Source organism: Ictidomys tridecemlineatus, chromosome 7, assembly GCF_052094955.1.
Source record: "Ictidomys tridecemlineatus isolate mIctTri1 chromosome 7, mIctTri1.hap1, whole genome shotgun sequence".
NCBI classification, from domain to species: Eukaryota; Metazoa; Chordata; class Mammalia; order Rodentia; family Sciuridae; genus Ictidomys; species Ictidomys tridecemlineatus.
The window spans coordinates 178,927,956-178,948,312 of record NC_135483.1 but is presented as its reverse complement, the minus strand read 5'-3'; positions in this window follow the sequence as shown (position 1 = coordinate 178,948,312).

Genomic DNA, 20,357 nt, shown 5'->3' with positions numbered 1-20,357 from the left:
GGGGCGTGGCTTTGGGGCACAGTATCTGGTCAGTGGGGTTGTTCTCACCTTCTGAGTTGCCTGAATCACTATGTGAGCTTCTTACCTCCGCTAAACTCTTCTGCCATGATGTTCAGCCTCACCTTGAGCCCAGATCAATGGAGCAAGCTTTCTGTGGACTAAGATCTCTGTAACCGTGAGCCCCCAAACTTTTCCTCGCTTAAAATTGTTCTGGTCAGATCAGTGAAAGACCTAACTAAAACATTCAGTAAAAAGAAAAAGGTGATCCCCGCCTACGAGGAATTAAATTTAGGATCTCATGTAGGTTCAGCAAATGCTCTACCACTAGGCTACATCACCAATCCTTCTTTTATAAATTTTGTTTGAGACAAAGGTCTCGCCAAGTTGCCCCAGGCTAGCCTCAAATCTGTGATCTTCCTGCCTCAGCTGGGATTACAGGCTACATCCTTTCAAAATATATACTTTAGCTCAATATGTCCCAAATAATATTTTAATGAGTCAACACTAAAAATCATTAAGAGAGAAAACATTTTTTTCATACTAAATCCTCATGCTCTGGTATGTCTTCTACTTACAGCACATTTCAACATTTCAATTTGAACTAGCCAAAATTCAAATGTTCAGTAACCAGATGTGGCTAGTAACTACCAAAATGGCCAGCTCAGGGATCTAAAATACAGTGTCTTGCTGGGCATGGTGGCCCAATCCTCTGATCCCAACTGCTTGGAAGACTGAAACAGGAGGATCACAAGTTCAAGGCCAGCCTGGGCAATTTAGAAACACCTTGTGGCACCTAGCAGACACTCAGTAAGTGTTTGTTGAATGAATAAAAATATTGACTCTAAAAATAACCTTGACAGGGTCTCTTCTCTCTCTCTCTCTCTTTGTTTTTTTTTTTTTTTTGTTTGTTTGGTTTTTTTTGTTTTTTTTTTTTTTTTTTTTGTACTGGGGATTGAACCCAATGATGCTTTACCACTGAGCTACATCCCAGTTCTTTTTATTTATTTTTTTAATCTGAGATAGAATTTTACTACATTGTTGAGCAGCTTTGAACTTCCCATCCTCCTGCCTCAGCCTCCTGCATCAATGGGATGCAAAAATGCTAAAGGACAGCCAGACCCAAGCTGCGATTTTCTCTGCTAAGTCACCCTGCCACAGCTTCTCACTCTCTCTCTGCAATGCCCAGCAGCTGGAATGAAAGATAGTGATCAATCTATTGGGAAGCAGAGAGACACATTCATTCAATCTTTTAGCTACTCACTTGTCTTTTGAGATTCATTCTCCTTTCACCTTCCTTTAAGTTGTTGATCAGTTAGCCAAGAACTGTAGAGATGAGCAAGCAAAGAAATGCTGACTTAACAAGAGTAAAGTACTCGAAATGGTTTTCTCTTTCTAATGGGTCTAAAAACCACACCCTAATTCTTTTCTGCTAGTTCCCAAGTTAATAGCCAATTTTACCCTTCCCACACCTACCCCACCAGCACACCTACCTCAACAACAACCTCTTCTCTTTAAATCCTTTCCTCTCCCCCAGGAGCCTCAGAGCTCCATGCCAGAAAGACCTCCTACCACTGAGGCCTGAGCCTCAGCACATCTTCTATGAATTAAAAGAAAAATCACAATGAAAGCAACATTAAAAGGGTTTTAGAAGATGGAATGAGGGATCTTTACAGAGGTGGGAACCGTGCATGTCTCAGGCTGCTGCTTGGGATGTGAACTTTGGTCACCTCCACATTTTTGACCACAGAACCATCACATTGTGTGCAGAGACTCAAGGTTTGTTTCAAGAGGACACGTGTGTTATGGACATTTTTTACTAAGTATATACATTCTTTTCTTTATCTGCTTTGGTCACAGTCATGGTCTTGGGTTGGTCATGGTCACAGGTTGGTCACATAGCTCCTGTTCTTGCTCATCATTCAGTAATTTATATAAGCACCCATTTTTCCTAACTTCTTCCAAATACTAATTCAGAACTCTCTGAACCTGTCCCCAGTATTATAATTCCTATGGTCTAAATGAAGTTCTTTTTATTCTTATACTTTCTACATTTGAACTGGTCGACACTTTAATCAACCAAGGCCTAGAAAAGTGAAGATTTGGCCACAGCCCCAGAACTGGTTACTAGCTGGCTTGAGACTTAATCACTTGTACATCACAGTCAGCCCAGTCTTCAAAAGCACGTGGCACATGGACGTCAATAAAAATTTGTTGAGTGAACCTAAGATCTCTGCTCATCTCTTGGTTTGCCCATTATTCCTTTAAATTTCATATGAATCCTCTGTAAACGTTACATCCTTAGGCTTGAGAGCCTGACTCTATCGGGCAGTGTGGGCTTGGCTGAGAGAAGGGACAGGCTGAGACTGGTTTTCTCCTTTCTCCCTAATCCCTCCTTTTTTCCATTTGAACCATACTGCACAAACTCTACCCTCCAATGGTTTACCATAACTAAGTACCACCTGTGCTATTATTTACATAATTGTTTAATGTGAGTCAATTCATTCTTTTTTTTTTTCTTTTTAACTTGAGGCCATTTTTAAAAGGAAACTTTATATCACTACCATAAATGGAATCTCAGTAATGGATGGTCATATACAGATGGTAACCATAAAAATAAACACAATAAAAACAAAACTGTGGTATTTGATTCAAACTGGATACTGTTGCTTTGCTGAAGCCTCTGAGCCTGGTACATCCTCCTCTGTTTAAAAGAGATGAGCTAGACTGAAAGAAATGCTAAAGGACAGCCAGACCCAAGCTGCGATTTTCTCTGCTAAGTCATCAGAAAAACAGGCATATTTTTCAAATGTTTTATTGTAATGTTATATATATGCAAAAAAGTATGGAAATCAAACACTTGACAAATATCCACAAATTGGTAATACCATTTAAAAAGCAACCAGATCAAGAAAGAGATTTTTTTTTTTGTAGTTGTTAGTGAACAGAATGCCTTTATTTTATTTTTGTGTGTGTGTGGTGCTGAGGATTGAACCTAGTGCCTCATGCGTGCTAGGCAAGCGCTCTGTCGCTGAATTACAGCCCCAGCCCAAGAAAGAGAATATTAACAGTATGCAGAAGATCCTTCCACACACCCTCCAGTTATTACGTCCACTCCCCACAGGGTAAACATCACCTGTACTTCTGTGAACATGCATGAATTTTACCTGTTTTGCTTTTTTTATACCAGGTATTGAACCCAGGGCCACTCAACCACTAAATAAAATATTAAAAAGGGCTGGGGACGTGATACACTAAATAAAATATAAAAAAGGGCTGAGGATGTATCACATCCCCAGCTCTTTTTTATATTTTATTTAGAAACACGGTCTCACTGAGTTGCTTAGGCCTTGCAAAATTGCTGAGGCTAGCTTTGAACTTGTGATCCCCCTGCCTCAGCCTCCTGAGCTGCTGGGATTACAGCCTGGCTCCCATTTTGTATTTTATTTTATGTAAATGAAAATATACAATCTGAATTATTTTGGTCTCTGGTCCTTTTTCTTTTTTCTTTGCTCTGAATTATGAATGTGAGATTTATCCATATCCTTGCATGTAGTTGAGGATCATTCTCTTCCATTAGCTGGGACTTTTTTGTGGTATGAATTTACCATTCATTCAATTTACATATTCATTCTATTGTTGATGGATATATGAATGGTTTACATTATGAACCCAGCTGCTATAAGCTTCTCTGAACATGCCATTTAAGGATCATATGCACACATTTCTGTTGAATCTACACCTGGATATAGAATTTCTGGGTCATAGAGGAGATGTATATTAAACTTTAGTAGCTATAGCAGACAAGTTTTGCCAAGTAAATGTATTAAATTTATACTTCTGTTGGCAGGGCATGATGGTTCCCCTTGCTCCCTGTCCTTGCCACCAATTGGCATTTTTTTAGTTTTTTCTCAATTTACCCTGTCCTGGTGGATATGTTATTGTACCTCATTGTGGTTTTATTCTGATGACAGATAAAGATGAGCATCTTTCTTTTTCACAATCTTGGGGATTGAACCTAGGGCAAGCACTCGACTACTGAGATACACCCCCCAGCCCAAGCATCTTTTTTTATGATAGAATCAGAATAGGAAGAATATTTAAAAGGAAGTAACATCGCACAATGTTATATACTGTCATACCATGTATCAAAATGGAATCTCTTGGGTAGCACATGAAATTATCTTGCATGCACGAGTTGCATTCTTTTTTACTATTGGGATTTCTGCTTTAGTTCGAGTTGTTATTGTTTTAGAAAGAAGGAAAGAGGCACTGAAGGATAAAAGCATGCCTTGAGCAGGGAAAGTGTTCTCTATTTTTCCCTGGAATTGGCCATAGACCAGCACCCGCTCCTCCTTGGTGAGTCGTGAAACACAATGAATAAGGGTAAGGATCTATGGTCTTTCTGACTTAAGTGCTTTGTTGGAAACTCCATAATGGAAGTCTGAGGAGCAGCATCACTATGAAAAAGATTATGAGTGAAAGATGGGCTAAGGCTAAGGCCGCATGTTTGATGGTGATTTGATTTCTTTGCTTTCCTTTTTTTTTTTTTTTTTTTTGTACTGAGGGTAGAACCTAGGGCCCAGGGGGCTCTTTGCAATGAGCTACATCCCCAATCTTTTTTTTTTTTTTTTAAGTTGAGACAGGGTCTCACTAAATTGCTGAGCATCACATTAAGTTGCTAAGGCTGATCTCAAACTTGAGATCCTCCTGCCTCTGCCTCTCCAGTTGCTAGGCTTCCAGGCCGGCACCACTATGCCCAGTGGTGGTGATTTTCTCAACAAGTCTCTAGTAACAGGCCAACTGTTGAATCTGGCATCCATCCTCATCTTTGTCTTCAGAAATTCTTAGCAATCTTCTTCCCAGATGCTAGATCAGGCTTCTGTCTGACTTTGCACTCTTGAAGCTGCTGGATCAGGTTGGATGACTCCAAAGTGACCAGATAGAAAGGCCACAAAATAAAAAAAGGAAGAATCAGAATAGGAGCTCTGGAAGTTACAGCAGGGTTAGGAGAAAGAACTTTGAGGCCAGCCTCCTGGATCCTCAGTTTCCTCATCTGTAATAAGAGGATAGCAATACTAGTGCCTGTTTCAGAGGGTTACTGCAAAGAGTACGCAAAACAATAAATGTGAAGAAGTCCTGCTTGCAACACAACCTTCAACCAAAGATAACTGAGCAATCCTTATTACCTTAGGCCCTGTCCTTTTGCACTGTGCGAGGTGGAGAATTCCTTGGGGTGAGGTCAGGAAAGCACTACTCCCTTCCCACTAAAGAAGCTGGGAAGATATTTGCAGAAGGGGAAGGAACTGAGGAGCTGTGTGGTGGGAAGGGTGGAATTGCACACACGACTGGATGTACACCACTTCTAGCAGAAGTGTGAAGAGTGACAAGAAAGAAACCACTTACCAGTCGGAGCCCTGAGGTCCTCCAGGGCTGGAAGAAGGCACGGACCCTGGCCCTCCAGGATCTTCTCCCTACTCTAAGTTGATCTGTTCCACCATAGTGACAGATAGTGACGTACAGTGACATGAAAGGAACAAAAGTAACAGCCTGTGCAGATACTTTTACAGGTATTATTTCATTTTATTATCCTAAATGTTGAAGGAGGCTCAGAGAGGTTAAGTGACCTGTCTGTGGTCACCCAATCAGTATGTCAAAACCTTACACTTCCTGGCTGGGATTGTGGCTCAGCAGTAAAGCACCTGCCTAGCACAGGCGTGACTGGGGCTCGATTCTCAGCACCACATAAAAATAAAGGCATTGTGTTATGTCCATCCACAAAAAAGATTCATTCTCTCTCTCTCTCTCTCTCTCTCTCTCTCTCTCTCTCTCTCTCTCTCTCAAGAAAACAAAAACAAAACCTTACACTTCCACTACTCCAGGGAAGCAAGAAACAGTGATGCAAATTCAACATCTGCCAACTTTAGGGTGTGTGGCCTTGAACACAATGTGATACTTTACTACAAGTTCTCCTCAAGGAAGAGTGGGGTTGGACTAGAAATTAAGGAAATTATCTTGCATGCACAAGTTGCATCCTTTCTTAGTTGCCTTCTTAGGCACTGGATGAAAGGAAGGATAACTTACGGAGGCTTCCTAGTGTGATGAAGAATGTGGATTCTGTAGCCATACTACCTTGGCTCAAGTCTTGGCCCAAATTGCTGTGTCCACCCGTATCTTGTCCTCCTTTCCTTCCTGAGCACTCAGAGGCCCAACTTGGACAGAAGTGGTCATGCATGATTAGTTCTGTGTTGAGTGACATATGTTACTTCCAGGCTGAGGCAATTAAACAAGCCCTCCAGAACTCCCCAAGTTCTGCTTCCCTCATGCTCTAAATGGTAAGGCCACAATATGGTAGAATGGAGAAGGGAGCCTCCCACCAGCTGCCTCCTATGGATAATGAGTATGAAATAAACCTTTGTGGTATCAAGGCACTAAAATTTGGAAGGGATATTTATTATTGCAGCATAGGCTACCCTATCCTGACTCATGCAACCATTTACCAGCTGTGTGAACATCTGCAAGTTACTTAACCTCTATGTGCCTCAATTTCCTCAGCTGTAGAATGTAAATACTAATAATTCCTACTTTAGAGGGTTGTTTTGAGCATATAAATATCATAACATTTTAGGCACTTAAAAGTTAAAAACAATGCCTAAAACCTTGTAAATACTATTATTTATTAAGTATTACTTTTATTTTGCAGCATTATTTTCCCAGAAGCATGAAGAGCTGTCAGTTTCAAGTAAAGTCAGAACACGCACCAGAGATCTAAGTTGACATCCTCACTTTGACACTGCTTGACGGGTGATGCTGACGTGGTGGTCTGACTCTTTTGAGCTCATCTTCTTATCTTTGACTTGGTCAATAATACCTACCTAGTGAGTAGTTGTAAGGATTCTTTGAGCTCAGCACATGGTATATGTTGCAGACTCAAAAAAAAAAAAAAAAGAAAAGAAAAGAAAAAGAAAAAAACCTTTCTTGATTTATATTTTGTAGTTAGGGAGTGGGTGGTGATTCTCCTCTAAAAACGAGACACCAAAGCACAGAGGTATTACAATTAAATCACAATTAAAGGAGGCTTTCCAGCCCAAAGCCATTGAACCCCACAGGGAACTAACAGCCGTGTGCTCTCTCTCAGCCCACACGGCCATTGCCCTTCCTCTAGCCATCTCTCACTCTGTAACAGATGGTTATGGTCAGGTGTGGAAGGCCGGGTCCTCAGTGCAGCAGAGTTCAGATCTTGAGGACTCTGACTTCACCGATGGATGGATACATTGATGGATTCATAGCTGAATGGACTTTTAGGAGGTGGTGGAAACTATAGTAGGTTGGGAACTAAGTGAAGGCAGTTGGTCCTTGATGGTGTTCCCTTGGGGACAGTGTTTTGTCTCCAGATCATTCTGCTTTCTCTTTGTGTCTGCTTCTTGGCTGCCAAGAACTGAGTAGCTTTTCTCCAGTACACCCCTCTTCTATGATGTTTCTGCCTCACCTGAAACCCAAACAATGAAGCCAGCTGACCATAGACTGAGACTCCTGAAACCATGAGCCAAATAAACCTTTTCTCATTTAAATTGATTTCCTCAGGTATTTTGTCACAGTGACAAAAAGCTGACTAACTCTCAAGCAGGCCCAAGGCTTATATTTTAAAAACAACCATTTTTATTCTCTCTTGTGAACCCGGGATTGACTGGACCTAGTTGGGAATTTTCATGTGGTTGTAGTAGATAGTATCCAGGACTGGAGCCATCTGAAGACACCCTGAGCTGACATCCAAGAGGGCCACTTTCTCCCTTGGCTGACAGTTGATGCTGACTGCTGGCTGGGAGGGATTGCAGCATAGGCTACCCTATCCTGACTGTCCCTCTCTCTTCATTTAGGACAGGTCTGGGCACCGGAAAGGGCTCTCCCTGGATGGGCAACAACCAGCACCTACATATGTCTTCTCCCTGCGGTTTGGGCTTCTCAGAGCATGGTGGTTGGGTTTCGAGAGGGAGTGTCCCAAGAGGGAGTGCTCCAAGAGACCAGATGGAAATTGCAAGCATCTTGGCATCCAGAAGTCCCACAGTATCACTTCCTCCGCATCCTACTGCTCAAACAGTCACAAGACCAGTCCATGTTGAAGGGGGTGGAGGAACAGCATGTGGGACAGAGGATATTGTGGAGGCCATCTTTGGAAAGCATAAATGACACAGCCTCCACGTCCTCCCCACGGTTGAGAACATCTGTATGTTTGCCAGGCCTTTTCCTGAGGAGTCAGAGAGTCACTCCATACTCCCTCTGCTTCTCCAGCTGCTGGCCATGGTCTGGGGATCAAGGCTAATCTGTCGAAGTGAGTCAACCCTACCCAGGCCACCGCTCCCTCCCAGCCTCGGAGGCTCCCCCGGCACACAGAGCCTTGGGTAGAGGTTCCACCTGGGAAGCAAACGACAGTCTCCCTTCCATTTTTAGAAGGTGGTTGGGGTTAAGCAGTTGTGGAGGTCCATGATCGGTTCAGGACCTTGGAGCCCATTGCGTGGAAGGAGAGAGGTATTGATGGAAGCATCCATTGGCCAGAATTCTCTAGATTAGGAAATGGCCAACTTATTTTCTCTGTAAAGGGCCCTGTGGTAAGTAGTTTAAGTTCTGCAGGCTTCACGTGCTCTCTGTCGCCACGTTTCGACTCGGCCGTTATACTGCAGAAACGGCCAAGGATAATATTCAAACAAATGAGCCTGGCTGTGTTCCAATAAAAATTTATTTACAAGAACAGATGGAGGCCAGAACTGACCCACAGACTGTAGAGCGCTAACCCTGCTCAGGGGCCTCTCCACTTTAGAGCGCAGAATCCCAAAGGCTCTCACGTCCTGGAGAAAACACAGAGCCTGAAGTGCCACTTCCCACCTGCATCCAACCGACCCAGAAGAGCATCCCTGCACGTGACCCCGAGGAGCAACAGGATGCTTGCTGCAAAGACCAGCTCCACAAACATCAGGTTTTCATGAGGGTCCCCACTCTCCCAGAATCTTACAGGGAGGTGTCTTGAGTCCCCAGCACCACAAGAGGAGAATCCCAGCCCAATCTGGCCACTGGCCAGGCCCTGGTGACTCCCTGGTCTCTTCATTTAGGACAGGTCTGGGCGTAGGAAAGGGCTCTCCCTGAGTCTTTTTGGGGGAAGGAAATTGAGACAGGTGGCAGAAGGAGACAGGGCAGATGCCCCACATTCAAGCAGGAAAGAACTGGCTTCCCTAGACAGGTTTCAAGCAGGGCACAGCATCTGTGAAAAATTTAATTAACAAGCCTCTGGTGGCTGGGCCTGCCCCCTCCTCCCAGCCACCGCCTGGCCTTTCTTTCGAGGAACAAGACTACATGTGTTTGGTGATTAGCTCTAGTTGCCAAATAAACCTTTCAGGCCCTGGCAAACCTCAGCCCATCTTATTTCTACTCCTGTAACACAGCAGACTTCTTAATCCTGCATCTCTCTGCCCTGCACCGCTCCCTGGCCCGGGACTTGGAGAGCTTGCGCCCAGTTGCCACCTTGGGTCCTTCTCCACTCCCAATTCTTGCTTTCAGTCTTCGTGTTCGCATTCAGGGTTGCACTTGGTTTCCCTCCGCCATTCCCTTTCTTCCTGGGGGGGTCTTTCTGTCTCTCTTTCTCTTTCCTGCTGGCTCAATGAGTCTGAGCCACACAATACTGTCTGAGCAAACTTGTCCAGGCCCCTACCATTATCTCATCTCCCCTTTACCCTCACTCTCACCCTCTTGGGGCCACTGAGAAGCCGGCTAAGCTAAGCAAATAAAGGATGGGAAGCAACCCAGCAGCGTTTCCAAGGCTCTGGCCATGTGAAATCCAGGCTCACGGCTCAGCCTGCCTTCTACCCTCCCTGAGCACCAGCCTCCCTGTAGGGTGCGAGTACACACACACACACACACACACACACACACACACACTGCTGAGCCCCTCCTACAGCTGAAACCCAAGCCCACGACAGAGGCAGGTGGCAATGCAGGCTACAGAATCTGTGTGTCCAGCTGCATGGAATCCTCCCCTGCCCTGACCCCCAGCCCTTTCCCTCAACACAGCTGATACTCTGCCCTAACTCTCCTCTCTAGGCAACCCTTTGCCTCAGCAGAGAGTCGTGGAGAGCAAGAAGTTGCTATAGGACATTTGATCTCAGACTAATTGCTGCTGGGTGGTGGTGGAAAATGAGTTTGAACCGCACCATCCCATCTTCCCACCGGGGAGAAGGATGCATAGACTTTACTATGATTTCACAGGCAGACCTGGCTCCTCTGGTCTGTACGTGAGCTATAGCTTCTCTCCTCTGGTCAGAAGTCAGCTAAAGAGTGACTGAGGGGGAAGGGAGGACAAAGGCAATGGGAGGAAATGATGAAATAATTGGAAACTAGGCCTTTGGGGGGGTGGAAGGGGCAAAGAATCATCTTCTATGGGAAAAGTATTACCTGGCTGGGTGCGGACTACACATCTGTCATCTCAGCTACTCAGGAGGCTGAGGCAGGAAGATCCCGAGTTCCTGGGCAACTTAGTGAGATCCTGTCTCGCTTCCTCTGTGGGAGGAAGGCGCTCTTGGCTCAGCTCTTGCGGACACCTTCCAGAAGCTGAGGCTCACCTCATGTGTCCCCACCCACTGCTCCTAGCTCAGAAATGGAGCATCTCTCTTGAAGCCGTCCTAAAGTCAGAGTTTTTGCCTTTGTGTTTGTCTCCGCTTGTGCCCTACCTCCATCTCCTCAACCTCCTGATATCACTGAAAGTTTGGCAAGGGAAGGGACTGGTCCTCTCATCCACCTCCCCACAAGTTCCCTGCCTGGCTTTGCCCATGACAGAGATGGCTCCATTCTCCCAGCTGCTATGGGAGCAGCCTTCTAACTCCCTTTGAATAAATGAAAGAACTGGCCTGAAGACAAGAAGTTCCTGGCTCGTCACTGGACAAGCCAGCAGTCACTCCCAAAGTAACTGGCCCTCCTACCAGTTGTTCCTGGCTACGGTCAGGCAATAAGACACCACTACAGAGCACCACCAGGTACGAAACTAAGCCGGGTTTCTCAAGCATCAGCCATTTAAGAACCTTCTCCTAATGTTTGCCGTAACTTTGATTCATATTGATTACTCACTAAGTTGCTGAGGCTGGCCCCAAATTTGAAATCCTCCTGCTTCAGCCTCCTAAGTCACTGGTATTATAAGTAGGTGCCACAATGCCTGGCCAATATTTATGTTTAAAACAACCCACTTACTTTATTTAAATAAAACATTGCAAGCAATAATACTCTGAAATCACAGGTTTAATATATTATTTTTTCTTTTGTATGTGAAAACAAAATATATTACCAAGATACTTCTTGGCTGGCTGGGGTAGCACCTGTGTATAATTCTAGCTACTCAGGAAGCTGAGGCAGGAGGAACACAAGTTCAAGGCCAGCGTGGACAACTTAGTGAGACTTTAAATTTAAAAAAAAAAAAAGAAAAAGGGCTGGAGATATAGCTCAGTGGTAAAGCACCCCTGGGCTAAATCCCTAGTTCCACACACACACACACACAAAAAGATATTTCTTAGAAAACCATCTAGAATCTAGTACCCTATGTGGGAGATATTTTCACTTTAAGCCAGATTAAGTGACTTACACTTATCTCTGAGTCTCAGTTCCCTTATCTGAAAAATGGGACCAACCATGCCTACTCTGCTTTCATGACATAATACATACCTCACAAGGGACAGTGGACCGTCTAAAGAGCTATGGGGTAGGGAGAGAATTTTTAATAACAGACCTGACAGGAGAAGAGCATAAAAACTGAATACACGTGGGCAAGTTTAAGACATGTACATTGATTGCTGAAGGAGAGGCAGGAGAGATACTTACTGCACAGACTCCCAAGAACAGGAGCTCTGCACCACATACTGCAAAGGAGATAAAACAGAAATAGAGATGCGCTGCGCAGGCTATTAAAGGAACAATGCACACCCACATGGAAAACACAAATACAGAGCCTATCGAGGACGGTAAGCCTGGTGCTAATACTAGAGAGCCATGAATCCAAAGCAATGGGACCATGAGCCTCTAGAAGAATCCTGGGGACCTCGACAGCCTACACAGTGGGCTGGGAGGGCTTCCTGGAGGAGGTGTTAGAAAGCAGCTGTCTCCTCGGTTGTGAGGATGTTTCTGGAATCCTTTTTCTCTCTGCCACACCTCAACCCCACCCTCCCATTGAGTTTTAGCCTAGACAACAGGTGCCATTGGAAACTGCTTTTCTGGAGACCACTGGGGGATGGCGAGGCTGCCATGCTGTGTCTCTGGAGTGTCACCGTCACCCTCTGCTGCTCTGAATCCTCTCCACAGCCCCCCACGCACCCACTCTGTCCATAGCCTTCTGGGTACACTGCCTTCTCCCTTCAGGTCTTGCTGGTGAAAATCCTGTTCCTCACTCTGTAAAGTATCCTCCCTCTCTTCTCTCTGAGATTGATCAGAGCGCCACTTCACTCTTTTTATTGATGCCCTCAGTCACACTGTAGCTTATAGTGGTGTCATGTCACTTCTCTCTCTTCTCTGTCCCTTTTCCTAACCGTCATTGCTATCTTCTTCATTAAGAACATTAGTTTTGCTGGGTGTGGTGGCACATGCCTGTAATCCCAGCGGCTTGGGAGGCTGAGGCAAGAGGATTGAGAGTTCAAAGCCAGCCCCAGCAAAATCACGGTGCTAAGTAACTCAGTGAGACCCTGTCTCTAGATAAAATACAAAATAAAGCTGGTTGAGAATGTTAGTTTTCATACTCCCTTTCTTCTTCAAAATGTCATTTTTCATCCTTCCACCCATGCTACACCTGATTGAAGGTCTGTAGCTGTGACCCAGCCCTTTGCTTCTGTAGAGAATAGTTTGGGTTGTTTTTGTTTAGGGGACACTGGGAACTGAACCTAGGGGCACTGTGACACTGAGCTATATCCCCACCTCTGTTTATTTTATTTTTTATCATTTTAAGACAGGGTCTCCTTAAATTGTGGTGGCTACCCTCAAACACGCAATCCTCCTGCCTCAGCCTCCTGAGTCACTGGAATTTCAAGCATGAGCCACCATGCTCAGCTAGATTATAGCTGGATTGCTATACTGTAGTGATTATCAGTGGCCACGAAACTATACAGTGACGTTGTCTGGAGGCTGGGCAGAAGAAAAGGTGAAGAGAGTCACAGTGAATTCTCAACCATGATCTCACTAGCCACCAACACATTCCACACGTGCACCCAAGCACACTGCATGGCTGGGTTGCAGCATTGGGCACCTTGCCAATACTTTCCAAATTGTGGCTCCTGCCCAGAAGCCAGAATGTTGAATCAATAATTATTTCCATCCCATCTTTACAAAAAATAAACAACCCAGAGACTCAGCCAAGCTAATGACCTCGGTCCCTGCTCTTTGTTCAGAATCCTGTTCTCTGGACTTTCAGGGTGGAAAGGGGCATTTGAGCTGTGACACAAACCAAATCATAGCTTGAAACAACAACAAGCCCAACACCCTCCAGGGGCAGTCATTTGGGGGTTCCATTCCCAGGACTGCTGGAATAACACAATGTGACCTTTTTTTCTGTAAGTCACCAAACTGCTTGGAGCTTTAGTTTCTTCACCTGGAAAATGAGGCAGGACGGCCTGGCTCACGGGGCTTTTATAAGGACGGAATGGAATTACTCAGGAAGGTGTCTGACCCAAAGAGGGACTAATTTCAATGCAAACCAGGCCTAAGTTTGGGTCTTTTAGTGGGGGTGTACTAGGGATTGAACTCAGGGGTACTCGACCACTAAGCCACATCCCCAGCCCTATTTTATATTTTCTTCAGAGACAGGGTCTCACTGAGTTGCTTAGTGCCTCACTTTTGCTGAGGCTGGCTTTGAACTCTCGATCCTCCTGTCTCAGCCTCCCAAGCTGCTGGGACTACAGGCTTGCACCACTGTGCCTGACTCTGAAGTTGGGTCTTTATGTGGGGCCCTGGCCGCTTGGCGACATCCTAACTTTGAAAACTACGAACCAGAATATGGGGTGCCTGGTATTCTTCTTGGGCCACTCTTTGGCACCCTGATCCCCTTTTCTCCTTTCCTGGCTGTAAAAAATCCAAGGAGACCCACCAAAGCAGAGCAGCACCCTTATGTGGAGACCTTCACCTTGCAGGTGTGCCATCAACTGCCACCACCCATCCTACTTGGTCTTAGCTGTCTGGAACAGGACCCTCTCTCTGGGAGAAAATATTATTGTGGTTTGTTTTTTTTGCCACTTATTTGAGCCTTCAGAGTCAATATTTGCAGAGATAAGCTCAGTGAGATGGAGCCAGTGGGGTTGTTTATGACCATTCCATTGGTTCTGGTCCTTTCTAGGCCACAGTGTGGGGTGAGTGGGGCATCTCAATAACAGTCCGTACTGGGATACGGTCTCCCCTGGAAGGCTGGGGCAGAGGCTCCTCCAGTCTGCTCTCAGTGCTGCTCTGAATGTCTGAATGCTCGAAGTGAACGTGAACTTCCCAGGAAGCCTGCAGTCTGGACTCTTGTCCCCACCCCACCCCAGGTCTTTCTGGAAACACAAGTCCCAGGCTTGCTCAGATTCTCCATCAGGTAGTAAGGGCCAGGGGGAGGTCATTGTATAAAGAGAAGATGTTTCTGTTACCACTTCACATTAAAAATGGCTACAGAGGGTTTCCCTCCCGGATTGGAGGGCTTATATCAGAAGACTTGATTTCAAATATCGGCTATGAGGAGTGGTCAAAACTCCCTCCAGCACCACCGAGGGCTGGGTGGGTGCCATTCTCCCCCTCAGGTGCTCACCAGTGGGACATAACCCAAGGCCAGAGTGGCATTGGATTAGGAGAGACACACTGCACGCGCCGAGCCACAGAGGACAGAGAAAACTAACAGGGTCCTCAGACCCAGCGTCCTGAGGCACCGCCGTCCAGAGTTGTGACTGCTTCCTACGTGGGCTGCACTGCGGACTCAGAAGGGAGCTGTTAGTCATCTTTCTGTCACTCTGACAAATGCCAGAGAGAATTAACTTATAAAGAGGAAAGGCTCGTCTGGGCCCATGGTTTTGGAGGTGCTGGTGCATGATCCGTTGGCTCTGTTGCATCTGGGCCCGAGGCAAGATAGCAACATCGCAGTGGAAGCATGCGGCAGATCAACACATAAAGAAGTGAGGAGGGACGGCAGAAATTGGGAGGCAGCCAGGAAGGAGGCGAAGGGAGGACAGGAAATGAGATTTTAACTCAGAAGCTCTGTGTGCTTTTCCTGGCCTGTCCCTTCCTAGGCCCGTCTCTTTTACCAGGTCTCCCATTCCTGGGAAATCTCTTAATCTACCCGAGCACTCTTAATGAACCCCCAATAAATAAATTAAGCAGAGGGAGAGAGACAGTATTTTAAGAAACCTATAATTTAGGGGACTTTCCAGTGCTATCCACTGAACAGACAATGAAGACCACGTCAACCTAAAGCTCCAGACACTGTCCAGACACCAGAAACTGAGATCACCAGACTGGTATATCATTCCTACCTGCCTTCCTGCGCCACACCACACCAAGTGTCATTAAGAGAAGAGCTGGGAACCCCCAAAAGGTATTGCTTACTCTAGACAGCCCACATTCTCCCTTGTGTGTAAATCTATTTTCTAAATAAACCTAAATCATGAACTGGCATGTGCTGCAATTCTTTTCCCTCATTATGCCTATTACCCCACTGGTCCTGTGCCGCAGTCTGGCTGGGCACAAAATCACGAGCCACTCAAGCAGGAACAAACTTTATTTTTTAAACTCCCCGCCAATGCCCCGTAGGCTCCCGGGGAAAAATGCCGACCGACACACGCGGTGTCCTCCCGGAAGCCAACAGGAAATCCCTCCTCCAGAATTCCCTCCTACCACACTTCCCCGACCAATGGGAACTCTCCAGGAGTCCTGCAGCAGGCCGAGGTGGACAGCAGGGGTCCAATATCCATATGAATGCAGATCTTAACATAATCATATCATCTCAATGGCTTGCTGACGTCACCTTTCAACCAAAAATGCCATGCATCATACATACATCTGTAATCCCAGCAGTTTGGGAGGCTGAGACAGGAGGATCAAGACCAATTTAAGAACATTAAGTGAAACCCTGTCACAATTTTTTTTAAAAAAAGTGCTGGGGGTACATTTCAGTGGTAGAACGCCCCTGGGTTCAACCTCTAGCATCAAAAAAAAAAAAAAAAAAAAAAAGGGAATAACTTTTTAAGATTTCAAAGTTTAACCAGCATTGCAAATTTGGATGTGTGTATGTACCAGAAAGGTAACATAAACAAATTAGATAAGCAGAGGAATAAATGATCAAGAGGGGTGGAGACACGTGCCATTTGACAAGGCCATCCATTGCTCAGCTCCAACTGGCTGTGGCCTTGTAGGAATAAGAAGCCAATGTAGCCAAGGTCGTTGGTTTTCATAGCAAAACCAGCTCTCCAGATTTTTACACGAATCCTCCCAATTTGAAGATACTGGGAAGTAATTCAAGTTCAGGAAAGAAAAATCAGGCACAAAGCAAACCTGGCATAGCTAGGAGCTGGGTGTGAGTTTAGGACTGGTAGGCGAGGCCCAGGTACTGAAATTTCCTCTAGCAGCAGAGCTATACAAAGGAAAGCGGAGTCAGAGTGGGCCACGAGAGAGCAGCCAGGACACAGGGAGTTTGCTCAGAGGCCAGGAGATTTGTCTGGTGCTACCAAGTGAAAAGGTGCCATTTAGAGCCAGAGAGCAGATGTGGCGATGACTCTCTTCCACCATGTGACAGCATCTGCCAGGACGTCCTTTCCTGGAGTAAGTGAGACATGTGGAAAGTGGGGACAGGCTATCAGACCTCAGAGAGCATCCTCACTCAGCATTCTGGGGCAGAAGCAGAGGCATCTGCCTGACTCTCCAAAGCTGAATGGGCTAGACTGCCTGCTGGAACTTTGCCACCTGACCCCACAGTTATTTCTAATGGTCTATCCTCTGCCGTCCTTGAAAAGCAGCGTTTGAGAGGCCCCAGTTTCAATCCTCAGCATATGTGAGTGTGTGTGTTAGGGGGAAAGAAAGTTCTCCAGCGAGCTGAGTAGAGGGAGCTGGCTTGTAGGCAGAAAAGGGCTTGGAGAGAGCAGCAATGAGAGCAAAATGCAGATCGGTTGTTGAAGTTACTCTCCTTATGAGGTTAAGACACGGGGACATCATGGTGCTGGCTCAGGTAGACTAGGCCTTTTCAATTGGTTGCCACAAATCTGGTTTTGAGGAAGAAATGGCTCAATTCAAAGTCAATTTGATTATATGGCAGCTAGCACAAGTGACACCATTCTGGTTTGATGGGGCCTAGTACAGAAGCTCAGTGCAAAACAATGGGCCCTCATAAACTTTGTTTCAAACGTGAAAAGGAGAGAACCTTAAGATCAGTAATTGCTATGCCAGCAAACAAGGAGATGGCACAAGCCACGTCCTCAGAAATTCCCCAGAACTGGTCTCTGTGGTTTAGTCAACTCAAGAAGCATCAAGGAGTAATAATGGCTGTTGCACATGCCCGTCACTGTGCCTCAGGTACCCCCCAGTGTTTATGTCATGAGCTCCAGCTCCTAGAATGCTCCTAGCAATCCCAAGAGGTAGGAGCCATTATCATGCATATAGGGGACAGACAGATACGAGTGGGGGGAAAATTCTATAAAATATGCCCACGGTGCGGACCTCCCCCCACCACCACCACATAATTTCTTTTTCAAGAAGCAATTCCCCTGCAGCTCTGCCTGGCTTCTGTAGGCAGGCTATGTTTCATTCCTCAGCAAATTACCTGTTATCTGCAGGGGAAGTGCAGGTCTGAAATAATGTCAATAAGAGAAACCCAAGTTACCTTGAAGGGAAAAACCTTTGTGATCCCTCTTCCAGACCAGATCCCCTAAATCAGGAAGATAAGAATTCCTCCTAACCATAAAATCTGTAAGAATTTATGGTCCAGAATCCAGTTAGAGCCAGTTAGCATGGGCCAAAGTGACCTAAAGTTGACAGTGGGGACTTGAAAGTCTGATGTCACCTGGCTGTTAGTCAAAAGTCAAGAGGTGGACCTGGGCGGGACTTTCTGGAAACTTCTCTGGAATTCTTAATAAAACTGGAGTGCAGGAGAGCCACTCTGTCCCTCACCTTTCTGAGAGGACCCTCAAGAGTGTCCCTTTTCCCCTTTCCCATCCCTTCTAATGAACTCATTGCCTGTTACTCTGCTCGATCACAAGAACAGAGATCTGAAGTGGGGGGAGGGGGTCTTTATGTTGCCTTGGTTTCCCTGAAGGCCCCAGCTCTGCGACAATAGCCCAAAGAGGAGACGCTGGGCTATAGAGAGGTTAACTTCCCTCAACATGTTTTTATTTTTCCCAAACTACAGTGCCAGGACTTGTGCTCTATATGTTGCTTTTCAAACTCCTTTCAGGTGGGCTGGGGATGTAGCTCAGTTGGAGGAGCACCTTCCTTGTATGTAGGCCCTGGGCTCACTCCCCAGGAATGCCCCCCCAAAAAAAAGAAAAAAGAAAGAAAGTATGAGTTACTTCTGGCGAAGGGCCAGTTTGCCCCCTGACTTTACACAGACCAACATTTTTGCAAAACGCACTCATACAATGAAATTCTAAGAAGAAAGGATCAGGCGCTGGGAAGAGGCACCAAAGCCAAGTTGTCCTAGAAGTTTCTAAATGCTTCCTCACCTCATGGCGGTGATGCCCTAACCACAATACCCAGGGCAGCCCGGGGCCACACACTGGTAGCACTGTGCCAATCCACCTGGCCGGGGCTCTGAGGAGGTAGAGCACCCATTTGCGGGCTGAAAGGAATCTCTTGTCTGGATTTCGGTGGCTGAACTGTTCACCCCCCGCCCCCCCTGCTCCTTCCAGTCTAAAGGGTTGGTGAGAGGCTCTTGCACTGTGTTTCTGGTTTGGGTGATTTAAGGAGAGGCCCCTGTATTGTACCGGAGTTGATTAGCTTGCTCCCAAAGTCCCTCCCCAAGCCCAAATGCCCAGATTCCATCTCCTTTTACAACCCCCCAGCTGGGCAGGAATGTTTGCAGGGCCAGCTGTTTTCCTTCACGCATTCATTAATAAAAGTCGTGAATGCAGCCAGAGCCACCCTTTTCTTTCCTTTGTCTTGTCTGAAAGGGGGCAGGGAGGGGGCAGGAGAGCCCGCAGACGTAGGGGACGTGTCAGACGTGCCACAGGAAGGGCTCAGCGAGAGGAGGAGCCGGGAGGGAGGAAGGCAGGTGGGCGGGTGGTGGGCGGAGGGGCGGGGGACCCTGTGACCCGGGCAGACAGACACGTGGAACCAATCACCCCAGCAGGGAGTGGGGGCTGCACCTGAGAAGGGAAACGACACCTGCCCTGCTTCTGGGAGCGACGGAGGATAAAGAGCTGGTGCTAGGAGAGGGGCTGGGGAGAACTCTGCCACTCGCTTAGCCAACTCGGGGACCTCATTTTGATATCTGGGCTCCTGGTGATTGAAGAGTAGATATTTCTCATCTGCATCAGTCAGGGTCCTGCCAGGAAAGTGGGAGGGGTAGGGACCCTCTAGATCTTTTAAAACTTAATTTTATTTTTTTTTGCCCATGCTGGGGATGAACCCAGGGCCTCTCGCAGGCTGGGCAAGCCTTTACCCCTGAGCCACACCCCCAGCCCTACCGTCTTTTTTTCCAGAAACTTGAGTGAAGGAAATTGGTAACCCTTGGTGCTAGAAAAACCTCCTCAGGCTGGAGGGACCCCAGAAAAGATGTCTCCGTCTACAGCGAGGGTTGCCACCTAAAATACAGGGTGTCCGTTTACTATGCATCTCCAATAAGCAACAAATATTTTCTAGTATAAAAAACTAGCACAGAATATATGAAATGGCACAGAACTGTATGCTTTGAAATGGTTTCTGTGGTGAAAATTGCCATGCTACCTTTATGGAATTTGATCATAATCAAACATTTAATGTAAAAAACACATTTGGTTTATCTGCAGTTCAGATGTAACTGGTGCCCTGTTTCTCAATTATTAAATCTGGCCTCTCTCCATCCAGCAGGACGGCTGAGGTTACCCTGAGGGAACTGGGGCCACAGAAGGAGACACAGCTGCTGCCCCAGACGGCAGGAAGTGGAGGGACTGGGGGAGGAATGACAGCCTTCACCCTCCCTCCCCGGGCCCTCCCCACTGATCTGTTGGTTCCTCCAATCAGCCATTGTTACCTAGAAGAGGAGAGCAAAGGAACCCCAGAAATTCAGGGGCAGGGCAAGGATCCAAAGCAAGCCTGGAGCGACTTTTAGGGGTCCTGCGAGGCCAGGCTTACCTTGCCTGGTGGCCATTGTATTCACAAAGTGAAATGAAGCCACAAGGCTCAACCCCTCTGAGTTG